Source organism: Ambystoma mexicanum, chromosome 14 (assembly GCF_040938575.1).
Source record: "Ambystoma mexicanum isolate Mex_15411 chromosome 14, UKY_AmexF1_1, whole genome shotgun sequence".
NCBI classification, from domain to species: Eukaryota; Metazoa; Chordata; class Amphibia; order Caudata; family Ambystomatidae; genus Ambystoma; species Ambystoma mexicanum.
Window position 1 is genome coordinate 101,470,656 of NC_090940.1, and position 27,621 is coordinate 101,498,276.

Sequence of the window (27,621 nt, forward strand, 5' to 3'; positions counted from 1 at the left end):
CCAAACTGCTAGGTCACATCCCTTCTGCACGAGACCACAAGCATCCCCAAACATGTTTCACCCTTGTTGGGGCTCATCAGTGAGGAGTAGCTTGGGTCTCTAGGCCCAGCAAGCACGGGACCCACGTCTGGGCATAACCGCCCCACTCGGGGTGACAAAGCAAAAACAAAGAGGTGACGGCTGGAAGGTTTAGACTGAATCCTAACCACTTGCATTGCTCGGGGCAACCCTCCAGACCATCGTTCTTCGCCTGCCAAGCCATTACAGAAGGGGAAAAACCATATGCAAATCAGGCTTGGCCCCACCCCAAAAGGGGAAGGCCAGCCCAAACTGCTAGGTCACATCCCTTCTGCACAAGACCACAAGCATCCCCAAACATGTTTCACCCTTGTTGGGGCTCATCAGTGAGGAGTAGCTTGGGTCTCTAGGCCCAGCAAGCACGGGACCCACGTCTGGGCATACCCGTCCCACTCGGGGTGACAAAGCAAAAACAAAGAGGTGACGGCTGGAAGGTTTAGACTGAATCTTAACCACTGGCATTTCTCGGGGCAACCCTCCAGACAATCGTTCTTCGCCTGCCAAGCCATTACAGAAGGGGAAAGACCATATGCAAATCAGGCTTGGCCCCACCCCAAAAGGGGAAGGCTAGCCCAAACTGCTAGGTCACATCCCTTCTGCACGAGACCACAAGCATCCCCAAACATGTTTCACCCTTGTTGGGGCTCATCAGTGAGGAGTAGCTTGGGTCTCTAGGCCCAGCAAGCACGGGACCCACGTCTGGGCATACCCGTCCCACTCGGGGTGACAAAGCAAAAACAAAGAGGTGACGGCTGGAAGGTTTAGACTGAATCTTAACCAATGGCATTGCTCGGGGCAACCCTCCAGACCATCGCTCTTCGCCTGCCAAGCCATTACAGAAGGGGAAAGACCATATGCAAATCAGGCTTGGCCCCACCCCAAAAGGGGAAGGCCAGCCCAAACTGCTAGGTCACATCCCTTCTGCACGAGACCACAAGCATCCCCAAACATGTTTCACCCTTGTTGGGGCTCATCAGTGAGAAGTAGCTTGGGTCTCTAGGCCCAGCAAGCATGGGACCCACGTCTGGGCATACCCTTCCCACTCGGGGTGACAAAGCAAAAACAAAGAGGTGACGGCTGGAAGGTTTAGACTGAATCTTAACCACTGGCATTGCTCGGGGCAACCCTCCAGACCATCGCTCTTCGCCTGCCAAGCCATTACAGAAGGGGAAAGACTATATGCAAATCAGGCTTGGCCCCACCCCAAAAGGGGAAGGCCAGCCCAAACTGCTAGGTCGCATCCCTTCTGCACGAGACCACAAGCATCCCCAAACATGTTTCACCCTTGTTGGGGCTCATCAGTGAGGAGTAGCTTGGGTCTCTAGGCCCAGCAAGCACGTGACCTGGTATCAAACCATTTTATCCTCACATCCAGATCCAGAGGCTGCCTGCATGAGTGCATAAGGTTCACGGTTACAAACACTTTAAAGCAGTGTTCAAACTTTTTCATACCGATCCCCCACTCCTTGAGTGCAAACATTGTTTCTGCCCCCCCCCCCCCTCCACATAGGGCTCGGCCCACCCCCAGGGGGCCCAAAATATGTCCGGGGCGTGCTCGGGCTCTTTAAAATATAAGCAGATTGTCTACTGCTTATATTTTGCTACTAAAATCAGCCACCTTAATCCTTTTTATATTAAAAACAGTAATCCTAATCCCTTATTAAAGAGTCTGCACCTCCCCCATCGACCCCCCGGGACATCCTTCGGCCTCCCCTACGAGGGGGACCAGCCCCCCAGTTTGAAGATCACTGCTTTAAAGTTACAGGACGTGTTGTCAAAAATGGAATTAGTGTCGTGTGTTATTCCTGTTTTAAACCTACAGCCCTTTTATAACAGTGTAGAATTCTGTACCTTTGCATCCTTCGTATCAGGGAGCTGCCTTGGAATTCAATTCCTTTACCACTAAGCGCCAGCTTTAGCCCTGCCCGAGCTGAACTTCTTTCCCGAAGAAGCCGGCCTGTCTTCCCTCGCCCCCTACCGCCACCAACCGACAAAGATTAATAAAGAGCACTTATAAGGTCATTATAACTTTAGTTAATTCATAAAAGTACATAAAGTGTCTTTAGATATTCATAAATCTATTAATAAAAAGAAAGAACGCATAAAAACACAATCCCATCTATTTTATAGTCATAAGTCAGAGCATCTAAGGTACTATATCTAAGGCCAATAGCTCCTCACAAATATCTATTCAGCAGTGTTCCCGCCCACAGATCTTCCCATAACAGCCAATAGTTAAAAGCCAGTGAACACTTCTTTATGTTAATATGTTCAATATACGAATCGGGTATTGCACACGTAATATAGCATTGGGCACAGCAAGACGAAATGAAGGCTTGTCTCTGCCTTATCTGGACAGAAGGGACAATAAGCATTGAATGCTCAGGATTGGTTTGTCCATAATGTTAAGCAGGAATATAATGGCAACAGCTTAAATTTAAACCTGGTACCCAGCCCAACATGCATAGATATACATAGAGGTGCTTGGGCATGGCTGTAATCCTGAAGATGGCATAGATTGGAACTCCAAAATATTTTCCTCAGGCGTGGCAACACCGCTTCTATCGTCACCTCATTATAATGAATTATTTATAATGTGCTTAATGCCCAGAGGTTTCTAAGCGTGGACGCGGGGGTCGAACCTGTGTTGCTCCGCATCGTTTTCCTTCCAAGGCGAGCACGTTGCCCCTGAGCTATCCTCCCGAAACTCGCACTTATTCGTTTAATGTGTACTTTGGTCAAAGCAAAGGTGGAGAACCACAAGCCATGCATGCTTATAGCTGTTAAGCATTTTAACACATGATTGCACCATGGAATGTTATTCCCACCCTGCTGGAGCATATATGTTCTAGTATAATGTTAGGTAATAACACCTTGGTGTTTGACCGAGAGGATGGCTTAATAGGTGTGCTCTCCCGGATCTGAGATATAAGACAAATACCAGGTTCACTATATAATTTAGAAACAGGGGCGCATGCAGGAAGACCCAACATTTTATGACAAAATTGGTTTTCTACTGTTTGGATATTCCGTGATTCATCAAAGCCACACACATGAGCACCAAATGTACCAATTACTCTAAGACGAGCTGTGTGAATACCCTGAAGGTTCGGCACTTACTATCGGCTGTAAACAGAGCCAAATGTATTCATGGCTCCAACACTTTGCGTCATCTTTCTGGCTATATTGGAGAGCTGCTCAAACCTTCAGGTTGTTCGCAAACGTAACCGCTAAATAGGAAAAGGAGTCTAGATACAATTCCTATTTTGACTTTTTTTATTTGGTAAACAACTACCTACCACTGATTTGACAATGTAACCTTTTAAATCTAAAGTTTTCATGAAATTCACATACCTATTGATACGTTTTTATAATGAGCAAGTTGTCCTGATGACATCATCAGCATGCGCCAGGATCAGAATATTCCTGGAGCCTAAACGAGGACAATCCACTTGTTCATCCAACAGTGTCATGTCTAGGTTATTGGTGTATATGGCGAACAGCAGGGGTGCCAAAACGCACCACTGCCGTACACCACATTTGACCTTAAACCACGGCGTACATTCTCCCTGGTCTGACAGCTGCCCAGTTATCTCTGTGACCTTCGACCAGGACTCTGAACATATTCTCTGGTCTGCCCAATTCACAAAGCACTCTCCACAGTTTGGACCTATTCCAACAATCAAAGGCTATGGAGAGGTCCATGAAAGTGACATATATAGGCTCGGCATTAATGTGAACAGAATCGGCAAGAGTCGGGTCTAAATTCAATACTCGATTCTCAGTGCCAAGACCTTCACAAAAGCCGAATTGTGGATCAGTAAAAATGTTGCGCCTCTCCACCCACTCACTAAATAGGACAATCGGGTACGTGAAAATATCTTAAAACATACTTCTTAAAAGAGATATTGGTCGATATGAGGATGGGAGAGTGTAATTGCCTTTTTTATATATTGGACATAATAACGCGTCCTTCCATGCATTAGGGAAGACATACTTCTATTAAAATTCATGAATACAATAAAAGACCAAAAACAAGGGTCATATTTCAAAAGGTCTGATTACTCCATTAGAACCTGGTGCTTTTCCAGCTCCCTGGCCCTGGAAAGACTTGACCAGATACTCTGCAAAGAATATCAAGACATGCTCCATGGTCTCCTCTACTGACATGAGGAGAGAATTGATGAGGGTTCGGTTGACTGCGCTAGGTGTGGCTGAGCTGAGTGGGAAGACTTTGCTGGGAGGTGACGGGGTGAGAGGCAGGAGGAGGAGCAGTGTGATGTTGGATTTTGTGAGGCAGACGGGGCGGTGGGAGGAGTTGTGAGTTTATGTGAGCTAAGTATTGATTGGTGGGTCTGGTGCACATCATCCTTAAGGATGGGGAAGCGCCTGCGTGGGTCCGCCCACGCCTCCGATAATTGAAAGAAAAGAAAGAAAGAGAGTGGGATTGATAGTCTCTCAGTCTAAGTCTACCATATCTAGTCATTGCCAAGATCATTACATGCTGTACAAAGTCCCAGCAGTGGAGGGAGCTGATGAATAATCCAAGAACTCAGAAAGGCTGTACGCGTCTTTGGAGGTCCCACCACAGTCTGTAAAGCACCCCTCTGAGCCCAAGCCCCCATCCCATCCACCACCACCTTCATCACCTGCTGTGCTTGTTCACCCTAATGAGCTTCAATTCCCTTTGTACTGTTTCCTTAGAAGGTCATTCTCCATTGGTTTCTATTAGTCCCATTCATCTCGATATTGGCCTCCTAGTGTTGTCCTATGGCCCATGATAGCCCTTAGTTAAGTTTTCTTTTACATGCTCTTGTTGCTCAAATCTATCTCTCTGGTTTTTGCTGATGGTTAAGAAGATCTGCCTGTAAATTGTAAATGACACATTTTTAAGCTCCCTTCCTTTTGCATCTACCGTGGTCATCTGAAAACAAGACGACATATTGAAAATTGTACGATCTATTGTAAAATCGTGCACATGTGTGCAGAAACGTCATACTTGCAGTGGGTGTGCACGTTTGTGAAAGATAAACAGTTTCCTACACATACTAAAGTTGAATGATATTTCCAGTGCTGCTTACAGGGTGGATTTAAAACCAGAAGTGAACAGGATCAAATCTAGAAACAATGCAGCATGGATGGACTGATGATGATGATGTAAAAAGGACCTCGTATGCAAACCATTGCCTGGTAGCGCGCGGCCACTAGTCAATGTCATGTCGCTGACCAAGGAGGGCTTGGGCAGGGGGTACCTGTACCTCCTGCGCCTCATTAATAATAACCTATTGTGGAACAGTGGCAGGGCCAATACTGTGGCTACTGAGTTAGAATATAGGGCATGGGTGGCTGGAAGAAAGCGACATCCACGTGTCACCAGCTTGTTGACTCGGTTGCTACTATCTGAGCGACTGTAGCAGCATCCAAGTGTCACAAGCTTCTTCACTCGGTTGTCACTATTTGAGAGACTGTAGCAGCATCCAAGTGTCACAAGCTTCTTCACTCGGTTTCTCCTATCTGAGCGATTGTAGCAGCATCCAAGTGTCACAGGTGTGCTCATTTGGTTGCCACTATCTGAGAGATTGTCTCAGCATCCACGTGTCACCAGCTTGTTGACTCGGTTGCTACTATCTGAGCGACTGTAGCAGCATCCAAGTGTCACAAGCTCCTTCACTCGGTTGTCACTATTTGAGAGATTGTAGCAGCATCCAAGTGTCACAAGCTTCTTCACTCGGTTTCTACTATCTGAGCGATTGTAGCAGCATCCAAGTGTCACAGGTGTGCTCACTTGGTTGCCACTGTCTGAGAGATTGTCCAGCATCCAAGTGTCACCAGCTTGTTCACTCGGTTGCAACTATGTGAGCGATTGTAGCAGCATCCGAGTGTCACAGGTGTGTTCACTCGGTTGTCACTATGTGAGCGATTGTAGCAGCATCCAAGATTCATGAACTTGCTGAGTCTGTTGCTACTATCTAAGAGATTGTAGCAGCGCCCAATGGCTACGAGCTTGCTGACTTGTTTTAATGGCACTGAATAGTGTCTAAAAACAAGTTATTTTTAAAAATCTTAGCCCAAACTCTATCGAGGCCTGCTGTTTTGGTTTTTATTTTCAGTTCTTTGATACCTGTTTAATTTCTGGTGCCGACAAAGGCTTATCAGGATAAGAACCTAGGGCCTCTAGTATTGTCAATGGGCCCAAAGCTTTAAGTACGGTTGAAAGCTCCGCCTGGGGCTAGAGATGAGCGGAAAAGGTTCTAACACAATGCTGGCCTCTTGTGCTGGTCTACGGTTAGTCTGTTATATGGCATACGTCAGCCTGTAGAATGTCTGGTATTATTCCTGCCTATAGACCTCTTCTTGGCCAATGTCTCTTCTTTGCCAGAGCTCTTTGAGGGAAACAACAGGTGTCAGGCATTTCCTGATTGGAAATGTGGAGAAGCATTCCACTTCAGGATATGAGGAGGTTTTGGGTCTCCTATTGCCCGTGCTTCCGACTCAACAATCTTGATTCATCAAATATGTCACTCAAGAAGGCCAACAGGAAGATGTCTTTGCTTGTATATGTGTTTGGCTCATCTGGTAGTGGGCATTAGCAGCCAACACGTGTTGTGTCTGCACTTTAGGATATGCACCCAGCTTGAGGGATAGCAGAGCCTTTGGCACTTTTAAGGGTTACAGCTTAATATCTGTCCTCCTACATAAGTCCACTGGCTATAATGTACCTCCAATGCTAAAGTGGGATATACAGTACATTATAAAAGGTTCAGATTAGTGTCTGGTACAAATATAGCACCTAGAGCCTTACAATCACCTCAAATTCTGTGGCACCTGGAGTCGAGCGCGCATGGGGTGAGGTGGTGGGGACAGGTCAGCGTGTCACGTTGCTATGAATAGAAGTGCCACGCTAGATCTTATCATTTCCAGGATCCTGGTATAGTTTAAGAGAGGCCCAGGGGTCTGCAATCTGTGGCTCTCCAGATGTTATAGACTACTTCTCCCAGGATTTTTCACAATTGACTTTAGTGACTACGGCTAATGGGAGTTGTAGTCCAAAACAGCAGGGGCACCAACGGTTGCCCACCACAGATATCTGAGTGTATTCTCAAGCGTTTCTCTGATAATGAACGTTCCCCTAAAGTTAGATTTTGTTTAGTGGTAAGAATTATAAAAAAGATGGTCCGTAGCAAATCTTTGGAACACATTGGGTTCACAGGAAGGAGAACTCCCCTTGAGTAATTAATGCGAATTCCAATTTGTAATGAGTTAACAGTTCCACCTCCAAGTAGTTTGAAGCCCAGCAGAAAATGCGACTAGTAAGCGCCAACCTCTGCGCTTTTTGGCAGCAGGAGTTTGTGCTAATTTGCTGGGTATTACAAATTGGACCTCCTAAAAGGAATAAAGCACAGCGGGGTGCCACTTGGTGGGCGCATCGTTCAGTTTATAAAATGATGTGTCAGACGCCCCGCATATCATATCATATCATATCATATCATATCATCATATCATATCATGTACCGCACTGCTGTATTTTGGAATAACATGAGTCATATGAGCCAGAGGAAGTCTTCACGGCAACGAGTGGAAGATGCCATGCTGTGCTATACTATGTCAAGGTGTGACATGGCGTAGAGGTCGATGTTATGCCATGGTATCTCATGGCATGTTGTGATATGCTGTGTCATGCAGATCTGTGTTCCACTCAAGCAATTAGGTTATGTTCTGAGGGCAGGTAAGGGTGGCAAGGGCGTGACGCCCAAGTTAACAGGCCCATGAGCATAAAGTCTAAGGGTGAGATGGCCAATCAGCTTGCTCAGAACCTGGGATGTATCTACAGATCAAAGCATGGGACTGCAGCAAGATGTGCACTGCTCCCACCTATCCGCTGCTCCCACCGACTCAGATTCCCTCCGCACCCTGCCCTATCCCTCTCCCCCACCCACAAGCCCCCCGCCTCACCCCATCTGCCCCGTGGCATGTCAGGGACACCCCCTCTCTGGCACATGAGGTGTAATTATAGGGGGGGACAGGGGGTTTTGTCCCCCCCAACTTCTGTGGCATGCCTTTTTGTCCCCCCCATCTTTTGGAGGGAGGGCAGAGGGGCCGCAATCATCAATTATGTAATTGGACAGCACAAGCCTGGCTGGGGTGCTCAGCAAGGCTGGTGCTGTTTCATTACATAATGCAGAGATGCCTGGCAGCCGCGCTGCAACACCTTCAGGGCTGGCATGCCGTGTGTGGCTCAGTCCCTCACCCTGGCTGGCCTGACTCAAAGTCAGCAGCCAGGGTGCTGAACTGGGTGTTGCAGGGCCTGGCGCCTGTGCTGCCATGCTAGCAGCAGCACTTCTGGGGGCCACCGGCACAGAGCATCGCTTTCCTGCTTCGTGCGACACACAGACAGCTTCCTGGTTTCTGTCTGGAGGTACCTGAGTGCAAAGAGGTTAGGTCGGTGTAACATGAGACGTGGCCAGGGCGGCATTTGAAAGCAGAGCAGAGGTACTTAAAAAAAAAAAAGAAATGTTATTGTGTTTGTGTTTGTGTATGTTTGTTGGGGAGCTCTGTCCAAGCCCTCTGAGGCAAAATACATGCAAACTTCCTAATTAGCATATGGAATGCACCAACAGAAGTGACTTCACCGAAAAGGACATTGCAAGGCACATCATCAGTCCTTGATACTTGGAGGCACCATGGAAGTGACTTTAGAATAAGTTGCCATAAATAAGCCAAGAGATAAATAACTTTGTGGTGCAAAATACCTAAATTACACTATTGTTATACGTGGAGCAACTCTATAGTCATTAGGCTTTTCCATTATAATAGCATGATACATTAAAATAAGCTTTGAAGTGAATCAGAGTCACTTGCAGAGCTGCAGATAAGGCACAATGTGATTAAATAATTTGCTCAGGATCACACACTTGGTTAAATGGTGAAACTGGGAGGTGGACAATTTAAGTGACCGTGCACATCTTTCCGGGCTTAGTTTATATAGATATTTATTAAGGTTTTGCTTAACATTTCATGTGCTTATTATTTATATAATACATATAACATATAATTCTTTATAGCAATGCATTGGAGGCAAACCACATTACATAATAAACTAGCCTTTCATAGTGAACTAACCATACACTTTATACATTGTCATAGAAATATGTTGAGCATTGGGAGTATGGCTTTAGTTTCATTCTCCCCATTCTGCATGCAAAGTCACAATAGCATCATGCAGATTAATGTGAGCCTAACAAATCCTCCTTGGGATTTAAATCAATAGTCGTTATTTCATAAAGCATGCAACATTATGCACCCTTGTCACTTCTGATCACTCCCTCCCATTCCCTAAATGGACAAAAGTCCCTGCTAATATTTACCCCCGTCCCTCCCGTCAGTGCCTAATGGCTCACATTGTACTACTCTGTTGATACAGAGCAACGCTAGAACCCTCTGCTGCCCGGAGCTCCTTGGGACATTGTCCTGGCAGCGGAACACCTCTACCATTCGGAACGGGTAAGGTCTCCTGCTGCCAGGACAATGAGTGTGCTGATATATATGGCATTTAAAAATCTATACCAATTATACTTGTTCACCCACTGCACAGCATTAACCAATGGTTTCTGCCTTTGAATGAAAGGAAAAATCGGGCAAATTGCTGACATTCCAGTGAATCTAGTCCTTTCAGCCATGACTTTATAGTTCAGCTAGGTCAAGTAAACGTAGCCCAAAATTTCAGGTATCAGGGGGTGATGAAGTCTGGTCTGCTCAATGGACGTTGCGCCACTGTTTCCATGTGTTATTGTAAATGTGCATATAAATGTTGTGTGCAAACAGTGTATGTCAGTGGAGGTGATGGGTGCATTTGTGTGTGAGTGAGAGTGTGTGCAAGCATATACTTGTTGACTTTTGTGTCTGAATGAATGATAAATAATGCATTGTTTGTATGTTCTAGTGGAATTAAGTTTGTGAATGTTATGTTGTGTCACTGGTTGCATGGCAGGCCGGCTTAAGATGTGTGGGGACCCAATTGAATTTTAAAAACACACCACCAGTCTTATGAAAGTTAGAACAGAGTGATAGCAATGGACTCTTGTGGTGTAGTAGTTTAGTGTTATCCCTCAGGAATTTAGGTTGCTTGACCGATGTACAAAATTACGGTGGAATTAACCGTAGTCATTTTCACTGCAAATATGTTTTTACCATGGTACAAAAAACCACACTAATGTCCACTCACACCGCCAATAAACCCCCCCACTAACCTTTTCTGCACCCGCTGCCTCTCCTGTAACCTGGAGCATCAGATCCATCCCTTTAACGTGGGTCGGATCTGACGCTGCAGCATCCCTTTTCTTCTTTTTTTTTGTTGGGTCCGCTGCCACCAATGCTGAGGAAACGGAGGGCACCCCTGCAACTGCCGAAGCCAAAAATACCGAACATGGGCTGAGGGGGCCACTCCTGCAACCACTGCTCTTCATGTTCAGTATCTTTGGCTTCGAACTAATGGTGGTGACTAAATTCGGTCAAATCTACCATTCCACCACATTTTTTTTAACAATTTGCCCGAAACGATCCCTCAGAGCCACCATCCGCCCTCTCTTCACCCAACCCCTTTCCTTCAGTTGTCATGTCCCACCCAACATTTTCAGCAAAGTTACTCCACTGCTCTCAGCGTCTCCGCTCCATGCGAGTAAACGAGGGGCTCTGCTTGGGGCCCCTGTTTCTATTTTCTTGGTGGTCATGCTTTTGTTTCCTCCCCTCCTGGATCTGCAAGTCACACGCAGTCTGGAGCCTGTGTTTTTTGCCCAGATACCCACCCTTTGCCCTCCAGGATGGTGCCCCTGGTTTCTGAATGCAGTAATGGCCTATTCCATAAAAGGTGGGCACAGCCTTCAGAACATGCCAACGTTGCTTAATTAGACTTCTTGAGGACCGTAGTCCATCATTCATTTCTAACTTCCTGGGGCTCCACCTCCTGGCCATCAAAAGTGAAGGGGTTTCAAGTGTTCCCTGCACGCAAGTCTCTCTGTTGCCTCTCTGTCTTCGGGTTCCTGCTGAGCTCTTTCTTTGGTCCTCCCCACCTACTGGACAAGTGGGTGTGTCAGCTTGCTTCATGGCTTGCCTCACATGTGTCGCATGCCTGCCGCTGTATCTCTGTCTGCCCAGGGAGTGACAGGGTGAAGTCCCTGAATACTGGCAAGCGCCTCTGCCTCGTTGTTGCCACGTGGTCCCTCCACATGACCTCCTTACCCTCCTTTCAACTTCTTGCACAGCTTCTCGTTTCCTTCTGTCTCATGTCCGCTTTCCCCCTCGACGCCCTGCAATGGTCTGGCCCGCTTCACTTCCCCTCGTACCCACTCTTTTTCTCTGGCTGGTTCTGGCGTTCCACTCTTCTGGATTCTGTCCTTTTTACTATGCCCAGGTCTTACTACTACTCCCTCTGCCACCTCCTTTCGGTACCCCTCTCTGCATCCCTCCGCTTGGTGCCACTTCCTTTATTCTCCCGCTTCGCTAATGGTGTTCTGCCATCCTAGTCTTGCCCCCCACCGCTGGGGAATTTCTTGCTTTGGCGCCCACTCTTCTCAGCTGCTTTCCTCTCTTCTGCCCCCTCCTCGGCTATCTCTGCTTCTTCCCCCCTCCTCCAGTGCCCTCTAGCATCTGCACCACCCAGTGGCGTGTCCAGACTCTTTTGACGTGGGTGGCCCAAGAGGGGCACTGACTTATGCAGCGGCGGCATGAAGTATGAGCGCAGTGAGATAATGATAATAGGTAGGATAATGGGGTGGCCACTCCAGGGGCAGCACGTGCCACACCAGGCCACTGCCTGGATACGCCTATGTCACCACCTCTGCCGTTCTCTCCTGTTTCTAGTGATTGCCTGCTCTCCCTTCAGCTGGTCTTTCCTGCCTGATCTTCTCTCCTCACCTCATCCATCCTGCCACCGATGTCAGCCCACCAGCACCTGCCACCCTCAACAGAAGTCCAGGTAGCTTTTTTCTGGATGTAGGCCTGTCCTACGTATCCACCAAGGACACATTGGAACCAACTGTGATTTGCAGTATACTTCTTGGTTCATAAGATTAAACCTGAGTTTCACATGATATGATATAATATTTATAACGCGCTTAATACCCAGAGGTTTCTAAGCACGGAGCCGGGGATCGACCCTGTGTTCCTACGTGTCGGCTTGAGTCCAAGGCGAGCACGTTGCTGCTGAGCTATCCTCCCGTGGTTATAGTTGTGTTGAACAGGCAACATGGCTCTGTGGAAGCAATAATAATCCTATACATGAAATGTGCTAATGATGTCTGTGCATTGGGGGCCAGCTTCCGAATCTCGGCAACTCGTTGCAATGACAATCGCCACAGGCATGTTATACTGAATTCCAAAAATTGGGAGTGTCCGAATGAATATACATGGATCATGTTCACAAACGTTAATGTAACTGAGTTGCAATCCATTGTAGATTATGTGATTGAAGCATGCAACCCTCTATCACAGACAGATCCCTGGTCATTCATATGATCCCAAAATGCTCTTTGATTTTATACAAAGTCAGATAGATTGATGCTTTTTGTCCAGTTTCACTTTTCAATATTTTGAAAGAGTTTGGTATTACAAGACTGCCCATCTTGAAATGATAACCTTCCTTTAGAAAATAATGTATATGGTCATTCTAGGTCTTGATAATATGCGTTGCTCAGCAAGTGTAAAATTGTACAATTAAAAGAAAATCTAGTTTACTATGTTAGTTTCATTAAATAATTTGATTTGATTTGTAATAGCTTCTTTTGCCGAGAATACACATTAATTTGTCTCTCAAAATCTCCGTTTTTGTAAAGGGTAGTGCTCAGATTAAAAACAATTCTCTGTTTCTATAATTAATAAAGAAAAAAAGACCTTAATAAGTGCAATTTTAATGCGGCATTTTGGTCCTCTGGTCCCTTACAACGGGAGGATAGCTCAGGGGTTACGTGCTCACCTTGGAAGCAAGACGACACGGAACAACACAGGTTTGATCCCCGGGTCCACGCTTAGACACCTCTGGGTATTAAGCATGTTATAAATAACCAATTACAATTACATCCACAACAACCCTCCAGATCCTATGAGTCCTCTCACCTCCACCAAATGGACAATGAGGGCAACATTCTAGCAGGACACAAGTGATGCCAATCTAGGTCTCCATATATGAAGGATTTCTGTTTCACCCTCTCAAGATATCTCTGTTTTTCTCTGGTCGGCTGCTGTCAGCAATGACTGGGGTGGCTCTAGAATCACATACCTGATAACAGAACTCTCTTCTACAGGGAGAGGCAGAGACATAGGGCCTCATTATAAGTGTACCAGCCCTGAAAGAATGGCAGTAATTCCGGCTCTGGCATTTTTTCCAGACCGGCACACTTCAAGTTTGCCAGTGGGCGCCACGGATCTTCCAGCATGCCTGACCTGTCGGAGTTCAGGCCCATACCGTCAAATAAATGCCATCCCATGGATTCCGGAATGGGAACTTACCTGCTCTCCGCCGAGACGTAATATCCCGGTAATACTGGGATATGGAGCGCCGGAGACAGTAAGGCACATTTGCCAATATCCCAACGGAATTTCCGGTGGGATACCGACAAACTTATAATGAGGGCCATAGAATGAAAGAGAGAAAACTAGATTGGCATATTGCATGCCAAGCCCAGCTAGCAATAATTATATTTTGTGTTCTTATAAATCAGTACATGCTGGATTGCACCCACTTAGAAGTGCTTTAATAACAGATTTTATTACCACATGTTGTGAATCTTGCAATAATAGCTATTTATGTCAGCCATGTTTGGTATAGGAAAGTATAACGTGCAGGCTTCCGTTCCTGTCGGAGACCAGCATTTCACAGGTGAGAATTCCAGCTGAATCGTCAAGAAGGGTGTCGGCCATCTTGATCTCCATACCACACTGGGGGCTCGGCAGAACAGTCTGCACACCACCGCCTGTGCGGTGCGCGTCAAACTCTGCAAGCAGTCCTTCCGATTCCCTCCCTGCCTGCCTGCCGCTGGCGGAAAGGCATTTGCTGTTTGTCGCATATTATTGCATTTCATAGAATTGGGCGACTGCACATAGTGTACGAAAAGAAGTAGTGGAACTATGTTCCCTGCTGACATGCCCTGGCCTCCAAAACCCCAATCGCCAGGCCCCCTCCCACGCGCAATACAAACCCCATACCCCATTCCTCCTTTCCTCAAGAAACACAGGGAAAGAAAATGCTAAATACATTTGAACAACCCCGGTTACTTTTATTCATTGTCCCCCACAGCATACAGCTTTGCACACCCTCCCCTTTCTAATCACCCACCATTTGCACCTCTTAAGGGGCATGCTAAAGATGAAACCCGCCCCTGCCACCTACCCAGTAACTGCATGTACAGCTCTGCCTGCAGAATTTTCTCGTTAAGTTGCTTAAATGCAAAAGAAGAATTCTGATTGCTGCGGGAGCAGGGCTATGATGGGGCTTAGGAATGGGCTTTGTCCCAGACAGGCCACTGAAAAAATAACACCAACCCAGCACTTCTATGATAGCTCCCCATGATGTGAGGTTGGCGAGCGCATAACCTGGGCATTTGTCCAATAGCTATGCCGTTTGTATCCAACCTCACTCATTCTGTCAGCCCCTTCGTTTCCCCTCCAGTAAGGTGCTGCATGAGACATTTCCTTTGGTTTGGCATAACAAGGCCGCAGATTTATTTTTTACATATACATGACCACTGCAAACAGGTAAAAATTAGTTCCAACAGGTGTGGCGACTGCTCCTCGTCCTGCTTCCCCCTTTTTCCTCCATATTGATTGCAGGCACAACTCCCCCAAGGCCCTCGAGTCTGAGAAACCGCCTGCCCATGCAGGTCTTTGCGGACTGGGGGAGCGCCGTTTGTTGGGGGGAAGTTGAGCCCCAATTGCTACCGCCAGACACCCCCGCCGTTTAGGCTCCCAGGAGGCGCTGTCTAGAATGGGCGAAGCCCCTTCCGGTTTAGCAATGGCTCATTCGGAGTCTTTGTCTTATATTAGGTTGCCACAACCCGCCACGCCAAAGGTGGGTTACCGCCCACCGTGGCTCCCCCCTTTCCTAGCTTATAACTCCAGTAGTTTCGTGCAGATGTTCCAGAAAAACAGATCCATTCCCTGCTCCGACAAATGCAACCCGTCCTTCAAGTAGTACTCCTTGTTTTTCAGATTGATCAAACCATGTCTGATATGTTGAAGGCCTCTCCCTTTGCAAAACTTAGCCATGGCCCAGTTCAACTTCCTCCTTGAGTTTTCAACGGCTGCCTGACTCTCGGCGGCCCTCCATTCGCACCTCGAGATGATTTCAGACCACACGATTTCCGTGTCCCCCAATTCAGCCGCTAGATCCTGCAATGAAGACATCATTTCCCTGAGTAAGATCCCCCTCCCCAACTCAGCCAAATCATTGCCGCCGAGATGAACCACCAATACATCAGGCCTCCGGTGGCCCCTCAGGAGACTGCGTATGTGCCCTTGTAACTGTGCCCATTTCATGCCCAGCACTCCGTGCCATTGCACCCGATATTCCCCGGCGGTCAGCACCTCCACCAGCTTCCCTTGGCCCTTGACACAAACGAATGGCCCACCACCCAGGCAGACCGCCGCCTTCCCCGCCTTGGTGCTACTGCGAGGAAACAGGAGGGAGGAATTGTTAGTCTTACATTTTATCAGGCCTGACATACCGCTTAAAACAACCGGACCTCCAGCCCCCAATCTGTTTGATTGTCTCCGCTCCCAGGCCCATCCCAGCCGCAGTTGTGGCGGCCCCTATCCTGAAGGAATGTGTCCCAAAGACCCCTATTGAGGACCCCGCCTCCCCCAGTGTCCTGTCCAACACCCTTTTAAACTGAAACAGGCTTAGTGCTGACCCGTCGTTGTGTACCAGAAAAGGGGCCTCGTCTCCTGTGTGGCACCTATGACTCACATACCTGCTCACGCATCCTACTGGACAGACCGGACTGTCTTGGATACTCCCTAACGTGATCATTCTGCCTTTCCCCATCTGATCGGTCTTGGACCTCCTCAGAAATATGCATAACCGCTCCCCTTGTACCCTTATGTCACAGCTCCTCAGGAAACTCAAACCTTTACCCTTCTTGTTGGCTGGCACCAGCTTGCTTACCCTTAAAGCCCCAAAAAATGCCAGAGAGAAGGCTGCTGCGAACAATCCTTTTTCGTACTTGTCCCTGCACACCACCCCCAAGCTCCTGATCAATTTGTGCAACTTCCCCACATCTATGGGCCGTCTCTCGTCGGGTTTCGCCATCACCTGCTTGGCCCAACCCTTCATAGCCATGACAATGTAATGCTCCCTAGTGGGGTCAGGCATGCCCCCTAATTTGTAGAATTGCGCAATCGCCGCCAGGTGGTAAGCCACCCACGCCCTGGACCTTCCTTGGCTCCAGGACCATCCCACAAAGGCACGCACAGGCCTGCCCTTTTCGCTCTCGGGCAGGATATTGTTTTGAAAGGCAATGAATCGTTCCCAGCACACCTTGTATCTTCGCATAGTGCCTGGTGCGAGAGCCGTGTCGATCAGTGCGCTCAGATCTCCCCAACCAATCCCCACCACTGTGTCTGGAAGGGTGTCATCCTTGCGCTCGCCTCTGGATGGTTTTCCCGGAACCTTGCCCACTGCAAACGAGAAAGAGCATCAGCGGCCACATTCTTAACCCCAGGTATATGACGTACCCTGACCTCTGCATTCAGCTGCAGCAAGCACTTTGTCAGTTCCCTGAGCAGCCCCAATGCCCTACCATTCTTGCTAGTTCCCTGATTGATAATCTGCACCACCGCTAGGTTGTCTGACCAAACTAGCACTTTTTTGTCTTGCATCTGTTCCGGCCAGAGCTTGAATGCCACCACTATCGGGAACAACTCCAGCACCGTAATGTCCCTGGAGATCCCCTCGGACCGCCATTCGGCCGGCCAGGCCTGCCCGCACCACCTCTTGCCCAGGATGGCCCCAAAACCTAGGGCCCCTGACGAGTCGGTAACCAGATTGGGTCCATCTCCCTTCCCCAGGGGTTCCTTCCACACCAATACCCCGTTAAAATGGTCTAAAAAGGTATTCCACATTTCCAGGTCCTTCTTAACCTCCTTTCCTAGGTGCACGTGTTGACCCGCGTGCTTCAAGCCCACTATTTTCAACTCTATGCTTCTAGCGAATGCTTTACCTGAAGGGATCACTTTGCCTGCAAAATTCAGGCTGCCCGCTAGGGACTGAAGCTCTTTCAAAGTGGCTTTCTCTTTGCCCAACAATCCTGCGATTACTTCCTTCAACTTTAGTACTTTGTCTCCCGGAAGCCTGCACACCCCTGCCACAGAGTCAATTTCAATCCCTAAAAACACCAGTGACGTGACCGGACCCATAGTTTTTTCTTTAGCCAGAGGTACCCCAAACTCTTCCATCAACTCCTGAAATACCGCCATAAGGTTCTTGCAATCATGCGTCCCTTTGCTCCCAATAAACATGAAATCATCGAGGTAATGCACCATCCCCCCGACCTTGCTTCTTTGCCTTACTGCAAACTCGAGGAATCTGCTAAACCTCTCAAAATACGCACATGAAATTGCACACCCCATCGGCAAACATTTGTCGTAGAAGTAATCCTGTAACACCTTGAACCCCAGCAAATGGTGGCTGTCCTTGTGAATTGGTAGCAACCGGAAAGCTGACTCAATGTCCGCCTTCCCCATGAGGGCCCCCACCCCCGCCGCCTTTACCAAATCCACTGCATCTTCAAATGCTGCGTAGTGAACCCTGCATTCCTCTCCCGAAATGCCATCGTTCACTGACTCCCCTTCGGGGAAGGACAAGTGCTGTATAAGTCTGTACTGCCCTTTCTCCTTTTTAGGTACCAAGCCCAACGGGGACACTACCAGGTTTTCCAGTGGAGGTGTGCGAAAGGGGCCAGCCACCCTCCCCAACTGTACCTCTTTCCCCACTTTCTGTGTCAAGACTTCAGGCATTGCTAGCGCAGATTTCAAATTACACGCCTCCTTAAGTCCTATCTGCCCCTGGAAAGGAATCTTAAAACCCCACCTGAACCCTCCCATAACAATTTTGCATCACCCTTGTCACTATATGTATTCAGGAAAGGCATCATGGCCTGTAAACGTATTGGCGTTGGCGTTGGCAGCTGTGTTTTAATCATGCTTGCTTTTCTCCTTGCCTTTTGCGTTGCCCCTTGCCTTACCCTCTCGGCTGGCGGGGCTGTGCCTCCCTGTGCTTGCAGCCTTTGAGTGTTTGAACCTGCACGCATTACCATAGGAGCACCTCCCTTCTGCAAACAACCAACATTCTGGCAACTCCCCTTGGTAATTGGGCCGGCTGTTCCAAGAGGAGTTCCCACGAAAGGACCCCCTCCCCTTTGAGTCGGACCCCCTGCCCCTGCCCTGGGCTGGTCTTTTGCTTGCCACGCTCTCATCTACCGGCCTGGCTGGGACCGTTTTCGTGTCTATGCGCCCCCCCACATCCACTTGATCCCAGGTCATTGCCGGCCATACCTGCATTTTGAGTCTAAAACCTTTATCGTAGTTGCTCCATGTATCCCCCCCATGCTTCAGGTATTGCTCGTGAATATACTGCTCATACGCCATCAATGCCACGCCATCTTGTGGGAATTTTTCTAACATAATAGTGGCATAAACCCTGAACGCCCTTAACCAGGTATGTATATTGAGCTCTATTTTTGGCCTCTCCCTCTCCTTCTTCTCCCTTTCCCTCTCAGTGGGCTCGCTGAAGCCTTGTCCCGAGGGGACCATCCCCAACAACTCCATAATATCCATGAACTCCTTCCTCCATACCCGTTCTTTGTATGCCAGCGGGATGTGCCATGCCAATGCATTAATCGCCACTCTGGCGGGTGCAAACCCCGGCATTGGCCTCCCGTATATTGTGTTATTGCTGGCCAGCTCCTGCCCGTGTACCTGTGAAGGAGCCTGTGCCCCCCACCAAGGTGTCCCCCCAATTTGCGGCGTGTAGGTGGCATTTGCCCCTTGCGTCGCCATCTGCCCCGGGTTCACTCCCGTTACTGGCTGACCTACGCCTACCACGGGCTGACTCGCCCCCGAGCCAAGCTGCTCCGTGGCCCCACTACCCCCTTGCGTTCCTTTACCCACTATGTTCAAAGCATTATTATTAACAGGCAACTGACAATTTGCACCCGTCACCCAAGCTTCCATACATTCCCTGAACATACCTTTCACCATCTCCAAGGTGGTTGGCACCTCAGCTGCTACCGCCGGTGTGGCTACAGGTGTGCTGCGAGGACCTCCCACTGGTCTTGGAGCCTCAGCAGGGACAGGTGCCGGAATGGCCTCAACCTCCTGCGCCCTCCCCTTTCCCTTGGGGTTGGCTTTCCGCTTCTGTGCTGCCGCCGCTTGCTGCTGGCTGTCCCTCGCTTTCTTGGTCATCACTCTTTTTCTTTTGGCGACTGGCTCTTCCTCCTCCTCGAGCTCCTCGATGTCCAGCTCTTTCCCTTCCTGCGAGTGCACTTCCACCCATGCCTCCTCGATGGGTGTAGGTGGAAACAAGAGCGGTGACTCGGGCCTCTGGTTGCGCCCCGCAACCTCAGCTCCCACCTGTGCTGCCATCAACTGCATCCAGCTGGTGCCGTATTTGTCCCCAGCCCTTCTTGCCATCATCAAAAATGCCTCCAGGTCATCCTTCTGCTGATCCTCCTGGTTTTTTCCTTGCATCTGCATGATTCTCTTTAGGCACTGTCCTCCCAATCAATGTCTTATGTGTCTCCTACTTTCATGTACAGCACATGCAGCCAAAAAGAAAAAATCTGCTTAAATTGCTGTCCTTTCTTTTGCTATAGCCTTGCAATAGTTCGGTAATCACGCCCGGCACTTTTTCGTCCACTCCTCCACTTGAATCGCTCTCTGCAGGCTACAGCCTTAGGACCGCCCCTTGTCTGTCCTTTGCGCCCGCAGCCGTTCCGCCGCACCGTGCGTCTTACTTTTGAAAAATATCTCCTGCCAAAACCCGGGATCGAACCAGGGACCTTTAGATCTTCAGTCTAAAGCTCTCCCAACTGAGCTATTTCGGGCTGTTCCCAACCTGGGGTAATGGCCGCCTCTCACCTCAGCTTCCTTTGTTGTTAGGAGCCGCCGCGAGCCTGCAGGACCCCGCTGCCTCGCCGACCAGCTGACTGGCGCCTCTTTTGAGGGAAAACTTTGCCTTCGCCCCTTGCTGGCTGCGAGCGTGTAGCTCCCTGCTGCCTCGACGCTCTGCTAGATGGCCTCGCCTGCTTCCGGACCTTCTTTCCCCGTCGCCTGCGAATCCGGTTGCCGACCGCTCGCCACGCCGCAAGAGCCGCCGCTTCCTCACAAAGAAACGAAGTCCCGGGTAGAAACCTGCTTCAGGACCTTCCTTCCCCGTCGCCGGCGCCTCGCGGATGCCGACCGCTCGCCACGCCGCAAGAGCCGCCGCTTCCTCACACGAAACGAAGTCCTGGGTAGAAACGAAGTCCAGGCAACTGCTCTGCCAACCCAGGAAACCGCTGCAAAACGAAAAGAAGTCCTCCACTCTTGAGGGGCGCCCGGCTGCTGGAAGAGCTGCAAGTCAAGAAGTCCTCCACTCTTGACGGGCGCCCGGCTGCTGGAAGAGCTGCAAGTGCTCATGTGCCGGGCGCCCGCCGCCTTTATGCCCCAAGCCCCGCCCCCTTCCTTTGTTGCCCTTCGCGGGCTTTCCTGGGCTCTTGGCGCCCTTTTCTCTGGCTCCTTTGCCGCCCTTTCCCCTGCCCCTGTGGGGGAGGGGCAAGAGAGCGTAAAGGAGGAAGGCCCCTCCCCGGTTATCGGGGTGCCTCCTCCATTCGCCGTGCTCTCCCCTCGTCACCTTCAAAAAACTCATCTCCCTGTTCTTCAAGGGGACGTAGTGCAAGTTTCAACTTATGCCTATGCTTTTCTTTAAAACCGAAACCATTCCTGAACCGTTTCTTGTAAAAAGAAAAGTACAAGAACGGTAAAACGTAATGAAAACCGAACCGCTCCCGCCCACTGGCCCCAGGCCGTGATGTTATTTGCTGGCCCTGCTGTCTGTAGCACATTTTCTGATGCATGGGCCACTGCTTTGTTCCCGTTCCTGGTGTGTGCTGCTCCCGGCACGTTGGCGTCCATGTTGGGCCGATAGAGATATCGACGTGAGCTTACATTCAGTGTAATTAGATTCCTTTGCTCCAATGGACCCAACGCTGTCAACTGTAATCTTTCGAACATTCCTTCCACCGTTTGTCCTATTGGATGGATACTATATGCACAATGCTGTCATAGGTAGAGGCCTAGTAAGGTAGAATAATTACAGAATTTTGTGTCACCTGTGTTAGGGCAGTTGTGTTTCCGATCGGCCAACCATGTGTAGTGTATGCATCGATACTCGGCATATTCCCAGTGTAATGTCACATTGGCTTGTCTGAATCGAATATTTGTCATTAAGAGGAAGGATCGCTCAGGGGTAACGTGTTTGTCTTAGAAGCAAGACAATGCAGAGCAACACAGGTTCAAATCCCAATCCCGTGCTTAGAAACCACTTGCTGGTATTAAGCGGTTATAGGTCAAAGTTTTGAATGCATAGGATCGAATGACCAAAGGGTCTAATCAAAAGGACCGAAAACCAAAGGGTCGAATTATCCCCCCCAAACCACCTTTTTTTGTGGTAAAAAACACTTTTTTTTCTAAAACGGAAACCTAAAAAAAAAGCTATTTAAAAAAACAAAATTCAACCCTTTTGTTTTAGGTCAAATAAGGCGACCCTTTGGCATTCGATCCTTTTGTATTCGGTACTTTAACTGGACACCGTATTAAGCGTGTTATAAAATAACAATTATTATTATAGAACCCTGGGAGAGGACACCAGCACCCCCATGCACACACACACCCTCCATTTGCTATGGAAATGTAAGAGGGGCTCTGCTCTGAGCTCAGTGTTCTTTTGCCGCGGTGGCCATCTTTTTTATTTTTTATTCATGGATTCCGTGGTCGCGCGCTTCCTGTAGGCTGCATCTTTGACTTTTGAGCATCCCTTAGCAACTCAGGGTTTTCCCCCCGGGTATATTAACAATAATGCTCAGTTGGAGGGATATCTGGTATCACCTGGTGCTGTCCCTTAATTGTGTGACTGATAAGTGATGTCATAATCAAGCTTTTGACGCTTCATCAAAGACGTAGTACTTAACATGATGCTGTCCAGCGCTGTTGGTCCCTTACAGAAACTTGCCTGCTCCACACCCATTCAGGACCACAGTCATGTGGCCGGTGTAGATCGATTAAATTAAGAAGGCTTAGGAGAGATTAGAGAAAACGAAGACAATCCAATGTCTTGATGATCTTAATCACTTAAGACTCCTGAGATCCTGTCCTGGGCCGAACCTGAAACTGTGGTGTGCACCAGGTATGTGCAGTATCTGCCAACTGGCAGCAGTGTGCCCTGATCTGCTCACCCCTATGGGTGGCAGAGGGAGGGCACACTCTTATAGAGTAGATGATCAAGAGCACCACATCACCGCTTTCCTCTGCACGGCTCCCACACATGCTCAGGACAGATAGTTCTGGGAACCCCAATTGCTAAATGTCACGGTGCAGGGTGTTACTAGTGGAGTAGAGTTCACCCTAAGGAAAGAAATTCAACAAATAATCGAATGCACTGGGATTTCTGCCGGAGCATCCTGAGAAGGGACTAGTCCCACGCAGGTGCTGAGGAACGGGAAGTTTTAAGTTAATAGGCTTTTATACAGAGTCACATCACCACTGTGGTAGTTTAAGCGCGCCTGCTCTTGTCCGTAGAATGGTGTACTACACCCCTGCCAGGGATATCCAGAACTGTGGAAGGAGTAAATGAGCAATGGTCGAGATAAGATGATGGGAAAGAGGGAAGTAGGTGCTACAAACAGATGGGTGGTCGGCCATTACGGGTCACCGGGCATGGCCGTGGCATCCCAGTGGCATCGCCTGCATCACTGCCTTTCCAGTCGTTTGGAGCATACCCCCAGGAAATGGCCTCACTGGGACAGAAGGCGTACCGCTATGGGGCTTACCCATCCCAGTAGCTGTTGATGCTTTACTGTGATCTTGCAAAGAGCATATTGTTTCCAGTCTTGCAATGCACAATTGGTTTGATTTGTTTGCAAGTCATTACTCTGAATAGTGGTTGGTCATCGCGGTAAAGTATGAAATGACATGTATGGTTTCTTACTTTGTACGCTGAATCAGTTATCTGCTGACTCCATCAAGTGATTTGGTTTGTTGACGGGGGCCACTAACGAGGACCCAGTTACATTGGATTACATCATAGTACTGTAGCATGGCTGAGCTATAATCCTGGTGTTTTTACCCTGGTTGTGGGTGAGGGGTGTGGTCTGCTATCCTGCTGGCCAATAGACTGGGACAGTCAGCTGCTACTGCGGGGCACCCGTGGGGAATGGGGAGGAGCGGGTTCCAGGGGCTCTGGGAGCTCTCCCTATATGTTCCTTTTCTTAAAGACAATACTTGTCCTGATTGCACCTACAGGTTTTCCGGGGCATGCAAGGTGCTTCCGGGTCATGAGAAGTCCTTCCGGATCATAGACACTATTTACTTTATGACATTTGGGGTCCCTGCCAATCCTAAAAATACCTTCTGGACTCAATCAAATGTCAAATGAGGCAATTTTCCATCCATGTGGCATTAAATTGTCTTGTTATGTGTTTGAGCAAAGGTCTACGCGACTGAATCCCACGTAGAGCCCACAACATGGGGCTATGCCACCTGCTCCCCTTGATGTAGGCTACGGTGCTGTTATTGAGCTTCCGCGTCGCTGTTATAGTGTATGATTTTAGGCTTTCATGTCCAATTGACTGATATGTTTCCAAGAGCTAACTTCAGCGCTTTCACTTTAATATGAAAGCAAAAGACAGCCCCCTTGGAGGAGACTTCTGTGAAACCTAGAGTTGCTTGTCATCAGTATTCTGATTTATCTGTGGAACTTTGGCACCGCCATTTGCATTCCTCTAGCGGGAGGACATTTTAAGAAGAGTGACTTAAATGTTCCCAGGAAAAACTATGCACGTTCCGCGTGGTTACGAACTAGACCAGTGCACCATGGGAGGCAAAGGACTTGATAAGCTAAATTTAGGCATCTGAGAAGAGTCTTCTGTTGGTTTAATAAGGGATAAGTCCTCTTTTATCTTTGGGAACAACGATGGCTATCTCTTAATAGGATTTTAGCAAACCGGGCCACTGCCTTCCTTGCAAGTATGGGAAGGACATGCTTATGTAATATCGCCCTCCCCCAGGCGATGAATTTTAGTTTTTTTTTCTCCACAGGGACATGTACATGAATTACGTATGCATTGCATTGGATTAATTGTGAATCAGGCTGAGTGCTCATTATCTTGGAAAATGGACGTCCTATAGAAGTCTAAATTATGCAGGAACGAGGCTCAGTGCACGCAGGCTCGGCTCCTCATGTGACCGAGCACCGCCTCCACGATGCGTATGAGTAAATAGCGTCCCAGTCTGGATAAAACCACCAGAGGCCCACCTCTTCTGCCCACCATTGGTCTTCTCTAAAACCCTGCTACGGATATTGGAGCTCCCGCATAGGGGTGTTGCTCGGTCTGGAAAAGATCCGGGGCTAGGCTAATGTTGGGACTGTCGGGGGTTGGGGCTAGCCAGCGTTTTGTTATTAGCCGCTGAGTTTCTATCAGGGGGCGCAACCAAAAGACTAAGGGCTATAGCCCCCTGACCCCCCTTGCAACACCTCTGCCCCGTATACCCTTTTGCTTTTTTTCTCCCTTTTTGGCTGAAAATCTAATTCCACCCAATGGTTTGAAGCTTGTCTGGGTTGAATTACTTCTCTATGAGCAAGTTTTCCGCTTGTCCTGCCCCTTTCCTTCCATCTCCCTGAATGCCTGGTGAAATATTCCACGAGGCGCTATAGGCAGTTTAATAGGGGCGTGGCTAATAAAATGTAGGCATTCACATTATCTTTTACCCACATTCAAAAACAAAGTGATTGGACAACATGTGATTGCCACAGTAGTGCCCCTCCATCGAGACCACAAGAAGAGGGACCACGGGCTGGCAGATCTGGGGGTGAGCTGTGAACGCTACTTTCCCGGGAAGCAAGGGGGCAGGGGCGTGGTGTTGCTCGGCTGGTTCACCTTGGAGCTTTTAATATAAATTCTCGCTTTTTTCTTCTATATCCTGAGCATGAAATTGATTTTTAAATTGCTGTAACTTATTTCGATAGGTGGTGTCCATGTCAGGTATCATTTCCTTTATAGAAAGAATTGATCGAGACCAATTTGTGCAGACAAAACAACACAAAAACCCTTTAGATTCATGTTTCAGACTCTTCCGCCATGCAGTATATGGCACTGGTTCATTTATTAATACCAATTTTAATTCAAAAGTTAACATTTAACAACACCGTAAACAAATATTGAAAACACTATCTCTACAAAATTAATTTGTTGCTTTTTCTCCTTGAGATCCTTCAAGTGAATACATACATTACATACAGGGATTTATATATTTATATTCTACTGACATTTGCACTGTGTGTGTGTGTGCTTGTGTGGTGGTGGGTGCATGCGTGTGTGCATTTTGCAGTTGACACCAATCAATGTACCCCGGAGCATTGATGCTATCCTGGAGGCCGCCCTAGAGGAGGTTAGGTTGCGCGTGCAGCATAGAAATGCTCCACCTCACTCGGAGGCCCCCTAGTGCCTTCATATCTTAGTGAGCCACTTGATATCTGTCACAGGTACCCAGTGATTCCAGGGAAGAGTATCCACTGCAGTGCAGAAACATCATGGCAAAGAAATTCACCTACACGGCATATTTGCACAAAAAAGTAGAGATGGTTTGGAAAAGAGGATAATGGTTTATTTGGCGGTGGTGTGGATGTTGGGGGTAAGTGGCAGCTTGAAGGAGTTACCACCCCCGCCCCCTATTTGCGGCTGCATTGAATTTAAAAACGGTAAGCATTTAAAAACATACATTGAAAAAATGAGCACTACAAGCGACTGACAACATTTGTGTGCGATTGCACCCCTGCAAGAAGTGTTGTGGCACAGCTCTGATAGAGCTACATTGGTGTACTTTCTTGAAAGATAGTAGGAAGGGCAACCCCCAATTTGTCTTCCGAGTATAAAATACCTTGTTTTTCTCCCCAGCATGAAGCAAATTTCCTCTTAAGGGCTAATGCATTGGACATGCTGAACGTGTTGAACCATACATGCACGCCATGAGTGCAGTTATTAAAATTACATTGTTTGTGTACGGTATGTTTACTCATCATGTGGCCATCTAGATGTTTTGGACTACAACTCTCATGACCCTCCGCCACTGTCTATGCTCAGTAGGGATCCTGGGAGCTCTAGTCCAACACATCCGGAGAGCCACATCATGAGTAACCATGGCATAGTGAGCACTATAAACACCTCACAATGCTGAAGCACTTGAATACTGAGGAATTTAGAGACCATATGATTGGACAAATGTTGACATTTCCTGACAGAGGGAAACGCAATGCTGCATGAGTTCACTTTGCAGCTAAACCTTTCAGTGTTCCAACACGTGTAGCCCAATTATTTTAAATAAAGGATTAGGATTTGTGCCTGTGAAAACGGTTGATCTGTTTCAGACTGAGAATAAATGGTGCCATTCTTTCAGGAACATTAGACCAAAATATTTCTTTAATGGGAATGTTTATGAACCAAAGGCAATCCATACAGGTTGGAGAACTCCATTCACCTTTCAAGCTCTAGCTTCCAGTGTTTGCCCAGAGATCAACTTTTGAGAATAAAATCATGAGAGGGTTTCAAGAAATAGGGCAGACATTGAATAACCCAAGAGATAATTTGACTTTAGGCGTAAGAGCAGCATTGCAATCATTACGGAAGTATTTCAGTCTGATCATAAAGCCTGCGGATGCGGGTGGACGAGTTGTATTATGGGACATTGAGGCCTGTGAGAAGGCGTCCATGCGATTGCTTAACACCACTCATTATCAAAGATTAGAAGAGGATCCGACTCAGAGACTCAGCACACAGGTAAAAGCAATGTGTGAGGAGGCAGAATGGTGTGGGTGGATCTGTGATGATGAGAAAGATTACATCTGTGAAATAAATCTGAGGTTATCTTTATTTTACATACTCCCTAAGGTGCATAAAGATGTGGTTAATCCACCAGGGTGGCCCATTGTGTCAGGGATTGGATCTGTCCTTAAACCTTTGTCCACCAATGTTGGTTGTCTCCAAAAACCCTTTGTTAGTCAGATGCGAACAATGTGAAATATACCACATCGATTATTCCATTACTTGATGAAATGAATGTATAAGAAGATGACATCTCGATCGCCCTCGATGTGGAGGTATTGTACACCAATATTCCATAAGAGGAAAGCCTTTTGTCATTGAAAGATTCTTGGAGGAATGAACCAGTGAGAGTGGTATGGCATTGACACAATGTATAGTTGATTGTGCCAGGCTAGTACTTACGGCAAAACAATTCTCATTCAAA

General features: G+C 48.0%; 1 protein-coding gene and 1 non-coding gene across 4 annotated transcripts in view; one reads left to right on the forward strand and one right to left on the reverse strand.

Annotated features, from left to right (window-relative positions):
- The window catches only part of RGS6 (regulator of G protein signaling 6), a 1,543,034-nt gene that overhangs the window by 408,408 nt on the left and 1,107,005 nt on the right, over window positions 1-27,621 (forward strand). The window lies entirely within an intron of this gene.
- TRNAF-GAA (transfer RNA phenylalanine (anticodon GAA)) lies at window positions 20,096-20,169 on the reverse strand. The gene has a single exon. It is a non-coding gene; the product is annotated as a tRNA-Phe (tRNA).